Source organism: Athene cunicularia, assembly GCF_003259725.1.
Source record: "Athene cunicularia isolate RWA chromosome 28 unlocalized genomic scaffold, athCun1 chr28_part3, whole genome shotgun sequence".
NCBI classification, from domain to species: domain Eukaryota; kingdom Metazoa; phylum Chordata; class Aves; order Strigiformes; family Strigidae; genus Athene; species Athene cunicularia.
The window spans coordinates 94,201-109,900 of NW_020799141.1; positions in this window are offsets into that span (position 1 = coordinate 94,201).

Here is a 15,700-nt window from a genome sequence, read left to right on the forward strand (position 1 = left end):
CTAATATTCTGAAGGGGAACTTAATGGCCATTAGGCTGTTTCTTTCCAGCTTTGAGTGCAGAGCTGCGCCATTTAACTAAAGGATTAAAGGCATAAAGATAAATGAAGAGGGCTGCCAGATGGGTGGAGGGTGGCAGGGGGTGGTTGCTCCGGGGCTCGGGGCCAGGAGATGGAGCACAAGGACCTAGAGCGGAGTCAGGGGAGGCTGCTGCGAGCTCTGTGCCAGGGGCACTTGTGTAAGGAGCTGCCACCTGCCCGGGCAGGGCTGTGGTGACCTGAAGAATGACCTGAAACGTGGCTCTGAAATGGCCGAGCCTCCGGGGATCGGCATCCCTGAAGTGCCCGGTCCTGGCTCCGCTCTCAGCAGTGTTCTTCTGGCTCTGAAGCCTGTGAACCCTTTTGGGGACAGGAGTCAGTCCCAGAGCTGCTGCCCAGCCTTGTCCCGAGGTCCTTTTCATTGCACTGTTGAGACCAACTCCTCGGGCAGGGCTCAGGCGCTGCACGTGCCAGGCAAGGCAGCATGAGCTCTCTGTCCTGGGCTGTCACTTGGCCCCTTCCAGGCTGTGCCGTGGCTCCTGCAGCTGCTGTACAGTTCCCTTCCCCGCTTCGCTGGTTGCCTTTGAAGCAGAGAGCCGAGCCCGGAGCCAGGCATGGCTTTTGCCCACTCGGATCTGTCCCTGCTTGTTGACATCATGCCAGTTCTTGTTCGTCCTTCCCCAGCTCGAACTGAAACGTGCTCCTCCTGCGTGAATTTGCTGTTGTCTCTGTGGGTGTAACGGGGGCTCTCACCTCCCCTTTTCTCTACGGCATCAGGAGCAGACCAGCAGCACCCCACATTCCTCACCCACCCCTGCGGGTGCCCTCCTTCCCCTGGGGATCGCTGGCAGCCCTTCCCACACACCCTGCCGATGTCACGCGTGACCCGGCTGTGACAGAACCTGCCCGCTCACGCTCCAGCCAACGCGTGGTGCCGGCTCCCAAACGCTTCAACCTGTGGCAGTGCCTGGATCTGCCTTCTCCAAGGTCGGTCTAGAAAACCACTGGGCACACCTTGGGCATCCGGAGTAAGGAGCTCTCAGACCGCTCTGCACCTGCCCTCCAGCATGGGCTGAAGGTCCCTGTGGTGCGGGAGGCTGGATGCTGCTGTGGAGCTGGGATGTAGCTGAGGTGTAGACCTGGAGCTTGGGAAGCTGCCAGGTTCCAGCAGTACAGATGCAGTCATGGATATTAATGGCCTCTCAAGCCCTTATTTGGCTTTCTCTTCCTGTCCTGGCAGGGCTTAGTGCCTACTGGGTCTCTACATCCCAGACACCAAGACAGAACCTCCTTTGGGGGGAGGATTTTATACTCTAAAATACTGTATTTGGAAGCACACTTAGCTGCTGCTTGAATTACCCAGTTAATGTACGTGTTTAAGAGCTGAAGGTGTTTGAGCAGAGATCGTTGTGCCCACAAGAGAGAGAACGCTTGAGTCCATGGAAAGGAACAAACAACTCCCGGGAGCTCCGAGATAGGCAGGGTATGATTTACTGAACTTCTACCCTTGTTTGGGCTCTGTAGCACTAAATGCTTCTGAACTGGGGTTAGCGGGCTGTGGAGGGAAAGGCAGCTCTGTTCTCCTCCCGCGTTCCAGGGGTGTCACAGCTCAGAGGCAGGATCTCTGGGAGAAGGGAGGTGCCTTGGTCATGGGATGCTGTCTGGCAGTGTGCTCGCGCCGTCGTTGAGCCGTTTGTCCAGTCTTGCTTTTCGACAGAAGGTGCGATGCTGTGGGCGCAATGAGTGCTGCAGCCTCACTTGCTTTTCTGCACCGCTGGGTGGGATCCGAGGGAAAATTGCATCTGGTCTGATTGCTGGGGGCCTTTGCCTTTGGGTGTGGCGAGATTGCTGAGATAGTGTTATCATAGCACCTGGATCTCCCTGTGGGCCTCATCTCCGTGGGCATTTCATGTGTCTTGGCTGACACCTGGCAGCACTAGCCCTTGGCCAGCTGGACCAGGTACCCCAGGTATGGGCTTGTGAACTGTACCCTCCTCCTGGGGCATGGAGAAGCTCTGGCAGCATCCCAAGGATGTTGACTGCTCCCTGTTGTGAAGTGCTTTATGACGTGTGGCTCCACGTGGCCAGAGCCCTTTGCCCGGAGGAGCTCTTCCTCCTGGTTTGTGGGGAATGAGGGGGTCTGGGCACATGGGGAGTCAGAGCTCTCCATCCTGGGCTGCCCACGCCAGGCTTGTGGTGCCTTCTCAACTGGGATGTTAGGAACCCTGCCTGGAGACACTGGTGGCCAGGTCTGTGGTGGTGGGGACATCACCTGCACCCCTGGGACATATGGGGCCAGGTTCTGTGTGCGGCTGTCTCTGAGGAAGGGCAGGGTAAATGACAGGCAGAGAAACTCTCCTCCTCTACCTCCGCTGGGTTGGCCATGGCACTCTGGGAGCACAGACCGTGCTTCGGGCGACACGGGATCCTCTCTCCTCTGCAGGTTGCGTTTCTCCAGCACTGATGGCTGAAGTTGGCACCAGGTCTGAGCAGTGCCGGCTGCTGCTCCTGCCCATGCTGAATCTCCCTCTGGGAAGGGTGTTGTCTGATCCTCGGTGTGTGAGTCCGTAGAGCTCCACTGGCTGCGGGGGTGCCGGGTGGATTGATGGAGGAAGGATGCTGGATCTGCTGGGTTGGGCAGAGGGACCCCCATGGGATGACAGAGGGTGTGGGTGCTGAGAAAGGTGGGGGTTAAAATCCAGCCAGGGACAAGGATCAAACATTGTTGAGTTCAGCTCCCAGAATCCTGGGATGGGCTTAAAAATACTTTTGCCTACAGAATTAATCCAGTCAGGATCTACTTCCCGTGGCTGCTGGGGTCATGCTTTTCTCCCTTTAGCTGACTTTTGTAGTGCCAGGAGCCAGTATAGATACTAAAGCATCAGCTCTACAGTCCCGGGAGCTGTTGGAAGCGGCGGGTTGACTGTTGTGTGGGGCTGATGCGTGGGCTAAGGCAGCCGCCTCCTGCTTACCTGCCCTTACCTGCCACGAAGGGGTGAGCGTGGCTGCAGCCTGTCCTTGCAGCTGCTGGAGTTGAGGGGAATCCACGCGACTTCTTGTACCTCTGAGAACAAAGGTTCTCCTACATCCTGTGCAACACCTGCTGAAGGTTCGCCTGCATCCCATCCTTTGTGTAGGACTAGTCTGGGCTCAGCAGTGGGCTCGGAGCTCCCCGTGGGAGCTGCTCCACGGCACGGCAAGGAGCATCCCTTGGCATGACTGCATGGCCAGGTTCTCCTCCAAACAACTACTTCTGGCTGTGCTCTGCCTTTTCAGGTCCCATGAGAAACCACATTCCTTCCCCGGGTGCGTCCTTTCTCTTCAGCAGATGTTGCTGCTTCCCCGGGAAGGCAGGAGGGCTGGGGGTGGGTGCAGGGAGAGCAGCCACAGGAGTGAGCACATCTCTCTGGGGATCCACGAAGACACAGCCAGAACAGATCTTTGAGCAGCCTTATTTCCCTCTTCTGTAGATCCTGTGGGACCTGCTTGATTGATTTATTTTTTTTTTTTTTTTTTTTTTTTTTTTTTTTTTTTTTTTTTTTCCCTCCCAAAATCTGCAGTGATAGCAGCTGTGGTTTGTTAACTCAGACTAAGTGTCTCTATTTCACCTCCAAGCTTGTGGATCCCCTGCAAACAGCAATTACCTCACAGGCTATTTCTCCAGGAAAGGAGACTGGAGGTGTTTCCCCCCCATCACTCACAGTCCTCGTCTCCAATCCATCCGACTGCCTCTGAAACAGGCATCATCCCTGTTCGTGTGTCGCAGGGGTGTGTGGCTGGACAGTGCTGCTTGCTGTGGCGGTGACCGCCTGTCCCCATCACACAGCTCTCCTGCCCCAGCAGCAACAGCAAACCAGCCCTGCCACTGCAGCCCGCACAATCATCTGGCAAGGTGGCTCTGAAAGCATCTCTTAAGTGCTGACGCTCCGAGCATATCAATTCTTCAAAGCATTAAATAAAATAAAGAAATAAATCCAAGGGGATAATAAACCAGAAAGTGATAGGCCAAGAACAGCAACAATAAATGGATAAACACTCAGCCTTCGGGGAGAAGCAGAGACATTCATTACTCTTCAGCGCACATCCGAGCAGAGGCACGCTGCGTGTGCGGGCAGATATTCCTACCCATAAAGGCGCATCTATTTGTGGCAGCGCGTACATGTGGGGTCACACATCGCCTCTGCGGGGCGTGCAGAGGTGCCTTGGCCATCCCCTCTCATCGTTTTTCCCCGTGGCATTGAGCTCCCGCGTGGCCCAGCTCGGGGGGCTGCGGGATGGAGGTTCTGCTGGTGGGGTGTGGGATCTTGGTGTGGTGCCAGCTCAGAGAAAAATCACTGTGAAACCCAGACTGCTCTGCCTTGGAGGAGAGGTTCTGCCTGTCTTCCTGCATCTCTCCCTTCCCTGCAGCCTGGTTTGTACCTCACAGCTCTGGTGTTCATGCTTCTACCTGCATATGCAGCAGGGCGGACACAGAACCACCCTTGCTGCCACAAACCCCCCATCTCAGCGCTGCCTGCGAGCACCCAGCAGCACCCCATTTCGAGCCCCTGCCTACATCAGTGGTTTCGGACAGCTCGGCCTGTTGAGGTGGTGGGCACCCAGGAGGGGCAGGGAGCTTGCGTGGGTCAGCCAGGGCCAAAGGCTGCGGGTTCTTGGTGGTTCCTACGAAGCATGGAGGTGACGGAGTTGTTGGCACGGTTGCCTGAGGTAGCAGGAGATGCGCTTGCAAACGTGTGATGCTTGGCTAAGGGGGCCACGGACCCGTCTCCCACCTCCTGCCAGGGGCTGCAGGAAGATGCCGAGGCAAGACGCAACAATGGGCTGCGGCGAACCGGCAAGTTGTTCTGGATCTGGCAGGGTTGTGGGTTCTTAAGGCCAGGTGGGGCTGCCCCAAAGAGCCGTTTTCTTTTGCTGTGGTACCTTGCTTTTCATTGTTTGTGTTGCCATGGCGTTTAGAGACGTCGCTGCAGCGCGGGGTCCCGCTGGGGAAGGCGTAGGAGGCACAGAGGAGGCACTCAGCCCTGGGGAGCTGGTGGGCGAGGACGGGGAGACCTACAGGCCAATGCAGAGACCAAGTGACAGGAAAACCACCGCTTGCAACTCCCACCAGCCCCAGCACTTGGTCTCCTGTCTGTCCTGTCCTCATCGCCATGTTCCTTGGTCCTGACCCGCTCCCACCACCACGCCGTCTCTCCTGGCGTCAGTCACTCTTTCTCCGTTCGTTGCCGTTGCTTCTGCTGGTTGTGTGTAACCAGCTCCACCGCTGCTTGCCCCAGAGACCTGTGGCTTGGCCAGCCAGCTCCCATCCCTCCTCGGTGCTTGGGGCTCCTGCACAGAGCCCAGTCCCTGAGCCTGGGGGGCAGCTGGAGCTGGGGGCCAGCCCCATAGCGCTGCACCGCGTGGGAAATGCTCCTCAGCCTGGGAGGTGCCAGTTAACGCAGAAGGGAATTCGCAGGACCCTCCGTAGGCGCAGACGCTCTGCATTGCAGATTTGAGAGTTTGTCTTTAATTGTACCAGGCATGTGTGCTAACAAAGGGATTAAGGCCTGGAAGGGTGAGCAATGCAGGCCAACGTTTCCTTGCCTGTTTCAAGGTCTTGAGTTTTATAATATTCTCTGTCTCTCCTTCCCTCATCCCTGTCCTCTGCCTGGAGCAGCCGCCTGGTTTCCCCCCCCACTGGAATCCAGTGATGCTGATCCACATGCTGGATACGAACCACCTGCCCCAGACCTCCTTGCCCCACTGGCCGGCCAAGCCTTGCCCACAAACAGAGGGCCAGGGGGACGCTTTGCATGAACCTGGGCAGCGTGTCACTGAGGTGACAGGGGAGAAGCAGGGTCCCAGCTTGCTGTGGCTGTACGGTGGGTCAGAGCGAGGATGATCCACCTACAGACAGGAATAATTAATAATACAGGCAGGAATAATGTGACCAAAGGGGTAAAGCAGGGAGGGTGGAGGCTGCTCAGGCCGTCCTGCGTTATCCACCCTCCTCTTAGCCTGCCTCTCCTGGAAGCCATGCCCCGTGGCTCCTGCTCTGCTCCTGCTGTTTGCTGTGTGAGCTGGACCTTGTCGTGGGAGAGATAAAGACTCCCCTGTGACGCAGCGCTGAAGGCAGGGAGATGTCTGGATGTAATAAAGTTCACAGCCAAATGCAATATAATGCTCATCGATCCCTGCTCTAGAGTGCAGAACGGGGGTCACCATGTCACTGCCCATGCAGCCTGGTGAAAGATTAACTGGGGGCGGTGACCGAGCACAGGGCTGGGTTCGGTTGGAAATCACATTCCCACCTGTCCTGGGAGTGCTCCGAAGGGATGTGGTGCCGTGTTTAACTCCTGTTTGGGTAGATCCAAATCCCTTCGTATGGTTCTAACCTAGCCAGCAGGAAGCTGCATGTTCCCTTCTCCCCGGTTTCTCCATCGTCCACTGGCAGCTTGGAGCACTTCTCCAGCAAAGATCAGGATGTGCTCCAGGGCTGGACATGTTCCTGGGAGGGAGAGAAGCGGTCAGTGATGCTCTGTCTGCTGTGGGGAGCCAGGGCTGGTGCTGTGGAGGCTCTGACAGCCTGCTGTCTGCTGCCGAGCCGTGGAGCAGGGAGCTGTTCTCGTTGTCCAACCATCAGATCCTCTTTGTTCTGGGCCAGGAGTGCATGGGATGCCACCAAGGAAGCGTCAGCTCCTCCAGTAAACCCACTGGGGAGGTGGATGGGGACTGAGAGCTGCTGTGGGTACGGTTACACCAATAGACCCGTCTACTATCCTGTCTTTTCTTGATGGACTTTTGTGTGAATCATAGAATCACAGGATGGGTTGGGTTGGAAAAGACCTTTAAAGATCATCTAGTCCCACCCCCCTGCCCCGGGCAGGGCCCCCTTCCACTAGCCCAGTTTGCCCAAAGCCCTGTCCAACCTGGCCTTGAACCCTTCCAGGGAGGGAGCATCTACCTCTTCTCTGGGCAATCTCTTCCAGTGCCTCACCACCCTCACAGAGAAGAATTTCTTCCTTGTATCTCACCTAAATCTACGCTCCTTCAGTTTAAAACAGTTAGCCCTTGTCTTATCCCTACAATCCCCGATAGAGTCCCTCCCCAGCTTCCCTGCAGCCCCTTTAGATACTGGAAGGCTGCTCCAAGGTCCCCCTGGAGTCTTCTCCAGCTGAACAACCTCTACTTTCTCAGCCTGTCCTCACAGGGGAGGTGCTCCAGCCCCCTGCTCATCATGGCTTGAGCAGCTCCATATCTGTCTTATGTTGGTGCCCCCGGAGCTGGACTCAGCACTGCAGGGGGGTCTCACCAGAGCAGAGTAGAGGGCGAGAATCCCCTCCCTCGACCTGCTGCCCACCTCTTGGCGGTGGAGCTGTGTGGGGGACAGGTGGATCAGCAACACTCCCCGGAGAGCAGAGCTCAGCTGTCCAGCAGGGAGAAAACCTCATCCCCGTCAGCCAAGGGATCTCTGTCCTTCCCTGGAGGTGCCAGGGTTTGGGGTAGAGACAGTGTGTCTCTGGACTGTGATTCTCTTTTTCCAGTAAGAGCAGTCTCGCCAGAGGACTCGGATCAGCCACCCTTCCTGGTGTGCCAGCGTGCTTCCAGGAATGAGCGTGAGGATGCATTTCTCAGCTGTTACATGGCAGGGAAGCGAATCAAGAAGCGATGACAAGCGCTTGGCATTGAGATGGCACAAAGTGTCCTGGCTCAAGGGGCCTTGTGCAATTAGCAAGGGGAGGACAGGCGGGACCAGCACTGCCCTGGGAGCTGAGATACCTGGCACTGTGCTGGAGCCCAGCTCAGCGCCAGCTGAGCCCAAAGCAGGTGGGGGGATGGACACAGGTCTCCGCTGAGGACGACCCATCTTCGGCGGGACTGGTGGTGTGTAGTATCTGCTTAGACTTAAGAGGCTCGACAACCTCAGGGCGACCATCTTAATCCACACAGTAGCTCCCAGTTCCTTTGCCTGCATGGCTAGTTGGCTGCTCGTTGAAGCATAGGTTGGGCTAGGGGAGTGCTTTGGATACTGGGAACCGTGGCAGATGCTGGGGACCGTGGCAGAAGTGAGATTTGATTAGCACCTTCCCTAAGGGAAGCAGAAATGGGATATCCTGGCTTCCTGCAGCTCTGTGTCTCTTGCTGCTGATGGTAGATAACATTACTTTGAGTTAGTAGCAATCTGCTCCAGTCACGGGAACAGCATCGATTTACACGAGCTGGAGACCTGGCCCTGGAATCGATCTGCATTTTTATCAGCTCATCTCAGCTGACGGGAGATGTTTGGACACTGCTGCAGAGGAGCTCTCTTCTGGGATTGCTGCTGTCGGTTGCCTCAGCTCCTCAGGACCATTACTTGGTCCTGCAATGTCATGCACCTGCCTGCAAATATTGGGAGGGATATTGTCCAAGTTAAAACTCCCCCAGGGGCCTGTGGTTTGGCTGGGCAGCCCCCACACCCAACCTTGTGGTGCTTGGTGGGAGAGGCAGACCAACTCCAGCAAGGCTTTGCCTTCACTTTTCTCCCTCCCTCTCCTGCTTTCATTTGCCTCTGAACTTCACGGGCAGAGGGGATAAGTTCCAGAGCATTCAACTGTCAAAAGCAGGGTGTTTGCTCTTTCTTCCTTTGGTGTTCCTTAATGAGAGCCATTAGTCCATGATGGCATTTGGAAACGTCGTTCTCCCTTTGGATTTATTGCTGTGTGGGGATGCTGGGTTGGAGAGCACTTGTCAGTCCCACGGCAGAGGAAGCTCTTAATATGCTGTTTCATCAACTTGCCTCTGTAGAGCCCTGGCTACTCAGTTTGTCTGCTGTGCCCCCTCCAGACCTGCCCTTTCCTGGCTGCTCTTCTCTTCTTTCTGCCTTCTGAGTTTGGCAGGAGCCTCCTGGAGCTGGGCTGAAGCCACGACTGTCCCTGTTGGAACAGATGGGATAGTCCTTTCTAGTGGAGAAGTCTGAGCAGGTCTGTGAGCCAGCAGCAGGGCTGGACTTCTCATTTGGAGGGCAGGAGCTTTGCGAATTTAATACCAGGAGTCCTAGGTTCGGCCCTTGGTTGAACCCTTTCCAGTCTGATGGGACACAGTGGCCATAAGTGGCTTCACGAGTGTTCCCCCCCTGTTCAGCACTTGCCTCCCTTTACCTCCTGGCCATGCCCCTTCTAGTGAAGCCCAGGATCCGGGATCTGGAGTTACCGACGGGTTCCCCAGCGCTGTGGTGAGCTCCCCAAGGTGGGTTATGGCTTGGCCACCTGGAGATGGCAGCAGTGCAGGGTGGGCTGCAGCCACGTCTGTCCTGAGCTGTGGGTGTTCATGTCCCACCACAGCCAAGAGAAATGGTGGGCTGGCCTCAGCCCAGTGTGGCCAGGACGGGAACCGGCCTTGGGTCCCTGCCATTCTGCCCTTCAGCTGTCAGGAGCCCCAGGAGGTGTTTCAGATACTGTGTAGATGCCAATAGTGGCCAGACCACGGCTTGGGTGGATGACATGGACTTCTCAGCTATGATGTGGTGGAGCTGAGCTGCTGTGGTCCTTAACATAAGGACAGATGTTGAACAGTGCTCACCAGGGCACGTTCCTTCTGCCTCCTGGTGTCTGCTCGCAGCAAGTGGGCAGCAACCCAGGGCTGGGATCCTGGCCTGGCTTCTGGAGCCTTGGCTCCTGGACCCAGCACGGCCTCGTGCCAGGCTCTGGGAGCTGTGGGTGTTACAACAAAAAGCAGAGTAACGTGGGGCAGTGGAGATAGGAGACAGCGTGGTCTGGGACTGAGGAAAGCCAGTCCCAGGACAGAAGAGATTTTGCTTAGTGAATTGAGGACAAAGAAGGGGTCTGACCACCATCTGCAATGGGCAGGGGTGTAACTGTCAATGCCAGGCAAAGGCTAATGCTGGCGGAAGAGGAAGCATCACCGCTTTGCTATGAACACCTTCTAGCTGGAAACCAGCCTGTCCAAACAGCGGGTTTTGGAACAGCCTTGGTGAACAGAGGCTGAGCCGGGTTTGACAAAGCAGGATCCATTTCTGGAAGGATTTATACAAGCTTTGATTGTACCAGACCAGACTGACTGGCTCCTGGGTCCCTCCTAGTCCCACGTTCCTTGTCACTGAGCAAAAGAATTACAAAAACTCCCCAGGAGCTTGCTCTGTCACAGCCATTGTGTTTGCTATTACCTCGGGCTGAGCTAAGGGGTGCGAAGGCACAGTCCTTGCGAGGAAAAGCATCCTGTGCAATTCCTCCTTGTTCCTTCTCCTGCATGCTCCTGCCTGCCAGCAGACGGGAAGCCCAGAGCAGCGAAAGGGAGGTGGTTTCACATGCTGCCATTGCTGGAATGGATAAATGGAACAGCTCTGGGCAAAGCTCGAGCTATCTTGCCAAACTGGCTTGAATAATTAAAGTCCTCAAGGAGATGTTTGCTGATTTGGAAACATGTGCTGATGCACAGGGCTGAAGGGTACCACCCGAGGGGAGCAATGCCTTAATTTAAGGCTGCCTCTGTTAATGTTCTCTTTTTTTTTTTTTTTTTTTTTTTTTTTTCCTCTGAAACTGGAGCTGCAGTTGAACACACTGCCTGGCAAGCGCTGGGATTTGGTGGTGATGCTACTAACTGAGCAGGAGGCTTGTCAAGAAATGATCCAATTTCAGCCCAAGAGCAGACGCTGCCAGGCTCCAACTCTTCCCCTCTGACTGACCTCAGAAGAAATTGTCTCTCCTGCTCAGTGCGGTGCAATCCAGCCCTGTCTGGCCGCATCCCAGGCGGAGCAGAGTCAGCTGTCCTTCCACCACGCAGGCTCGCTGCTCTTTGGGGTGGAATGAGATGGGATGGGATGCTGCTCTTGCAATTGTTATTTTCTTCTTGGGTTGTCCCGCATTCCAGCAGACCTGAGAAATATGCTCTGCAATTAGTCTGGGAAGCCACGGAGAAGGGTGGGAGGAGGAAGCCTTGGCAGTTTTTCCAGAGTGGCCTGGTTCCCTGCCTGAGATGCATCCCTTTGCCATTTTTCTGCAGAGCCCTGTGTGTTTCCAACATTGTTCCCACCCCACTGGAGAAAACAGCAGGGCTTGAGAAAGTGAAGAAGGACCAGGAGGGCTGACAGAACAAGTTGAATTTGATTAGCCGAGAAAGGGAGTGAGCTCTTCCCAACACATAAAGCTGTTATAAAGTGATCAATTGTTCTTTGTGTCTGCTGGGACAAGATGAGAAGCAATCAGTTTAATTTGGAGCTAATGAGATTTAGGTTAGATCTGAGTGAGATGCAGATTGGCAGCGAGAGAGTTCTGCGAGAATCCTCTTCAGCTGCATTTTAACACAGCAAGTGATGTTCCGAGCATCCTTGCACTTATTTCAGTCCTGGGGGGCAAGTGTTTTGTTTTTTTTTTTTTGGAGATCCTTGTGCTTTCATGAGTCCGGGATGTTCCTTGATTAAAACCTTCCCGAGGACAGGTCTGGGGTAGTTTGTTGTGATTTTGTTGGTGCCAGCAGCACACGTGGTACTGTGCAGACCCACAGTGCTGCAGGGTGACAAGGGGCTGGGCAGGCTGGGGGGGGACAATCCAGCTCTTGCATGTTTACAGCCAGCCTGGACTGTCCTGGGGGCTTCGGCTCCATCACCCAGGCACCGTTGTGCATGCTTTTGCACATGGATGGTGGCAGGCAGGACAGCAACTCAGACAAAGAAATAATTTAAAATCGCTTAATTGCAGCAATAGATTTCTTTGGAGTAGCGTATTTGCCCACTTGCTAAATAATTCATAGGAGAGCCTGGTAATTAAATGCTAAAGACCTGTTTGTGCTTATATTACTATTTTAATGCAAGAAATTACTGAGTCATTTAATTGCTAATTAAAAATAATACAGTTACTTACCATCTTATAAGAATTAGTCAGCATTTCTGTGCATTGTTTGCACAGAGCATAAACACTCATGCCCCTTTTTTTTAGGCACTTGTAAACTTATCCCGGTATTTATGCCGATGGAAGGCATGTACCTCATCTTCTTTTAACGGCTATAAAAACATGAGGAAAAATGCAAATTAAAAAATAAAATAAAATTAAGCAGCACAGGCTGCCTGTGGAGGATGCCTTGCTTTGTTCCCCATCTTCCTCTTTCATTTCCCTGCGGAAGGTCCCCTGGATGCCAGCTCCTGCTGCTCCTGCATTTATAAGCTCTCCCGCTGCCTTGGATGGTGTGTAACGCACAGCACTGGGATGAAAGGTCCTGGAGAGAGAGCAGTCCTGAGAGTCCAAGAAGTTGTCTTCAAGTTGGGAGTGACAATTAAGCTAAAAAGGCATTTTTCTAATCCCTGAGACCTAAGGTTGTCGGGAAAGGCCCCGGAGGAGGCGATGAGATGTGCTGGGATGTTCTATATTGCTCAGAGGTGTTAGGAGGGTGCATTAGATGTAAAATCCAGGGACTGGAGAGCTCAGCCTTATGGAAGACTCTCAGAAAAGAAAAAAAACCAATCCCGGGCTGCTGGATCAGATGAGGGATTTGGGTGCAGATCTGGGTGCGTTGGTCTGGGCTGTCCACTCCTTGTCCAAGGGTTGTGCACTCCGGCATACCGGCGTGTGTGCGGGAAGGAGGGGACGTATGTGGAGGTATGTGGAGGTGGGGTGCGTACCGCACGTGTGTGGCACGCCTGCGTGCCTGCGGAGGCTGTGTGCGTGCGTGGTGTGTGCGGTGAGGGCTGGGAGTGGGCGTGCGCGTGCGTATCAGGTGCTGTGGAACGTGCCGGTCCTCCTGGGGGTGGATTTGGGTGGTTGGGTAAGGGATTGTGTCTGTGTTCGTATGTGATCCCCAAGAAATAACGACTGGTTCTCAGCTTTCCTGAAGGGAGCTTGAGGGATGTGCTAAGGTATCGCTCGGATGAACTCGTCATTAAATATTTGTAATGAGTCACACGTTCCCAGTCATGAATGCTTGCTCAGTGTCAGTTCATCACCCAGCTTCTTCGAATGATTCACTTGTAGCTTTTGATACTGGGAGGGGGACAGGCCAAAGCCAGGCTGGGTCCCTGCAAGGCAAAGCCCCCGTGTCCCCTTTCTGAGGTCTTCCACACACGCGTGTGCCGCACAGCTGGCGTGGGCACCCTCTGCTACCTTGTAGAAAAAAGGGAGAGTTCATCCCTCCCCGCCTTGGGGTGTCTGACCTACAGGGCATCTTCCCCACATCTGGGGGGCCCAGTCCTGGCCCAGAGTGGCTTTTCCAGGACCCAGTGAATTAGCGGTAGTGCTGGAAGAGGGCTTGCATTTCCTCAGGACCCCGTGGATGAAAATTTGACGGCAATATTTTCATCAGCATCCTGATGTTTTGGTCAATATTTTCCACAGGAAAAATGTTTGAGAAAAACTGCTGGTTTATTTTCTAAACGAAAACGTCGTTTCAAATGTTAATTAAGATGACGGGGATCTGCTTTATAGAACATTTTATTACGATGTTTAATGCTGAAGTGGGAACTGGTTTTGTTCCTGCTAACAATGGGAATATTTCATTCTGGGAATCTACATGTGGAAATGTTTACTTCCCATCAGGCTGATTTCACCGGGGTCCCTGAGGACATCAGCCCTGTCCCCAGATGTACTCTTGTCCTGTCCTTACATGTCCTGCCAGATTCAGAGTTGTCTGGAACAGAGAATACGGGTATCTGTAGCCCAAAGAGGGGCCTGGAAGGGGCTCTGAGCTGGCCAGGGCTCCAGTTTAATGAAGGAATCAAATAATTGCTAATAATAGTCTGCCAGTTTTTGTTAGACTGGGTCATTTCCTTCTGTTAAGTGATAATCTGAGATGATGCCTGTCTTTTAACTGCTGTGTGCAAGCAACTAGTGCGAAAGATGGTTTGCTTTCCACCCTCTTGGCCTCTGACCAGCAAAGCAGCGCCTGGGACTTCTTCTTGGGCCTGAGCGCAGCGAGGTGTGCCGCTGCCTGCTGTCCCAGGGCAGTGGCATTTCTGGAGGCTGTAACTGGTTGTCCGAGTTCTTGGAAATGAGCCCTTTAGCCTTGGCACCCTCCGCCCTTTCTACTGCTCCCTCATTTCACTCTCCACTGGAGCTCTTCTCCTGCCCGGTGTTTTGGTTGATGGGTTCAGCTGACACCTCCCCTACATCACGCAGCGGTTGGCCTTCACGTCCTCAAGGGCGTACAGCTGACTGCTGGCCAACGTGTCCCCCAGGACCGCCACGTCCTCTGCTGCAGACCTGCTTTCCAGCTGTTCCATCCTGGTGTACAGCGTTATTCTGGCTCAGTGGCAGGACTGTGTATCTGCGGAGGTTTCTGTTTGTACTTTCCTCCAGCTTTCTGAGGTTTTTAGAATACATCTGCACTAGGATTGCCCTGTGGAAAGCATCACTTGTAATCAGCTGCCTGTTCCACTTAAACAATTGACCTCTGAGTCCAACAGCCTATGTAGTTTTTTCACCCACCTCACCAGCTACTATTCAGTCCACATCCCCTTAGTTTTATTTCCAGGACGCAATGGGAGACTGCCAAAGATGAACCCTCCCTGTCTGCACTTCAGCTAAATGTGAGATTTAGCCCCGTTGGTGATGGTATCACACCACAGGTACCCCATTGCCTGCCTGCCCTAAGAATCCGTGCTGGATGCAGCGAGGCTGAGGCCGCTTCACACCTGGGTCAGCTGGAGGACTTCAGAGACACCCCTGAACATGAGCTGAGAAGAGACCCGATGGGCTCCAGGGGGATGGGTTGGTGCTCTTCTGGGAGGACACCAAAAGCAGAGGATGGGTGGTTACTCTGGGCTGGACACTTGTGCAATGTATTGATACAGGCTGAGAAACAGGTCTGAGAGGTGACGACCACGGGTGGACCGGCACCGAAGATTCAGCTGGGTTCTGCAGAGCTGCTTCTCCTCGGTGATCAGTGGCCTGGAAGGAAACCAAAATGTGATCTCTGAAAAAATATCTGGTGGCTATAAAGACCGGGGGAGATGTATATATGTAATTGAGATGGCAGTTCAGTGATATAGAGAGCTGGATCGCTCGTTCAGCGGGTGCACCCAGCCGAAGGTGTGTGTTTTGTTAAAAATGAAAGAGGTTTGGGGAAGCAAGGTGAATGCTGAATGGGATCTGGACTTCCAGGGTGTGGCCGTGACTAACACTCAGATGAGATCCTTGGCTGGACTTGAGAATAGTAGGGCTATGACTTTCCTGCCTGACATTTGTCACTGGGGCTGACCAGCAGGATGTTAATAAATTGGAGAAAAGTCGGTGAGGCAAGTGACTGATGAGTGAAGATGGGAAACAGAGACTTTACAGCGAAAGCTTGGGTTATCAGAGGTTGCCTAGTCACAGGGTTCTAAAGCCTGGCTGGAGAACCACCTTGTTCTACCCAGCAAAGGTGAACCTAAGCCCAGAGGCTGAAAGATGACGTTAAATAAACTCAGGCTAAGCACAGGTGCAGGTTTTAAGGATATTATTGAGTTACCAATAGCACAGACAGTTTTCAAAGAATAAAGAAATTCTTCAATATCTGCTACGAAGAGGAATTACCTCAGGGCACATTGTGCACTTCAGCTTCATGACATTCTCTTGGAACTAAGCATATAAGGAAAACAATCTATTGAGTGCTTATTTGTGGTCTGTTTAAACTTTGTTTCATGTTCTACCTGGACTCTGACAGGTGGTGCTGGTTTTAAAAAAAAACCCCGAACACCTAAAAACCAAAACATCTTCCTGTG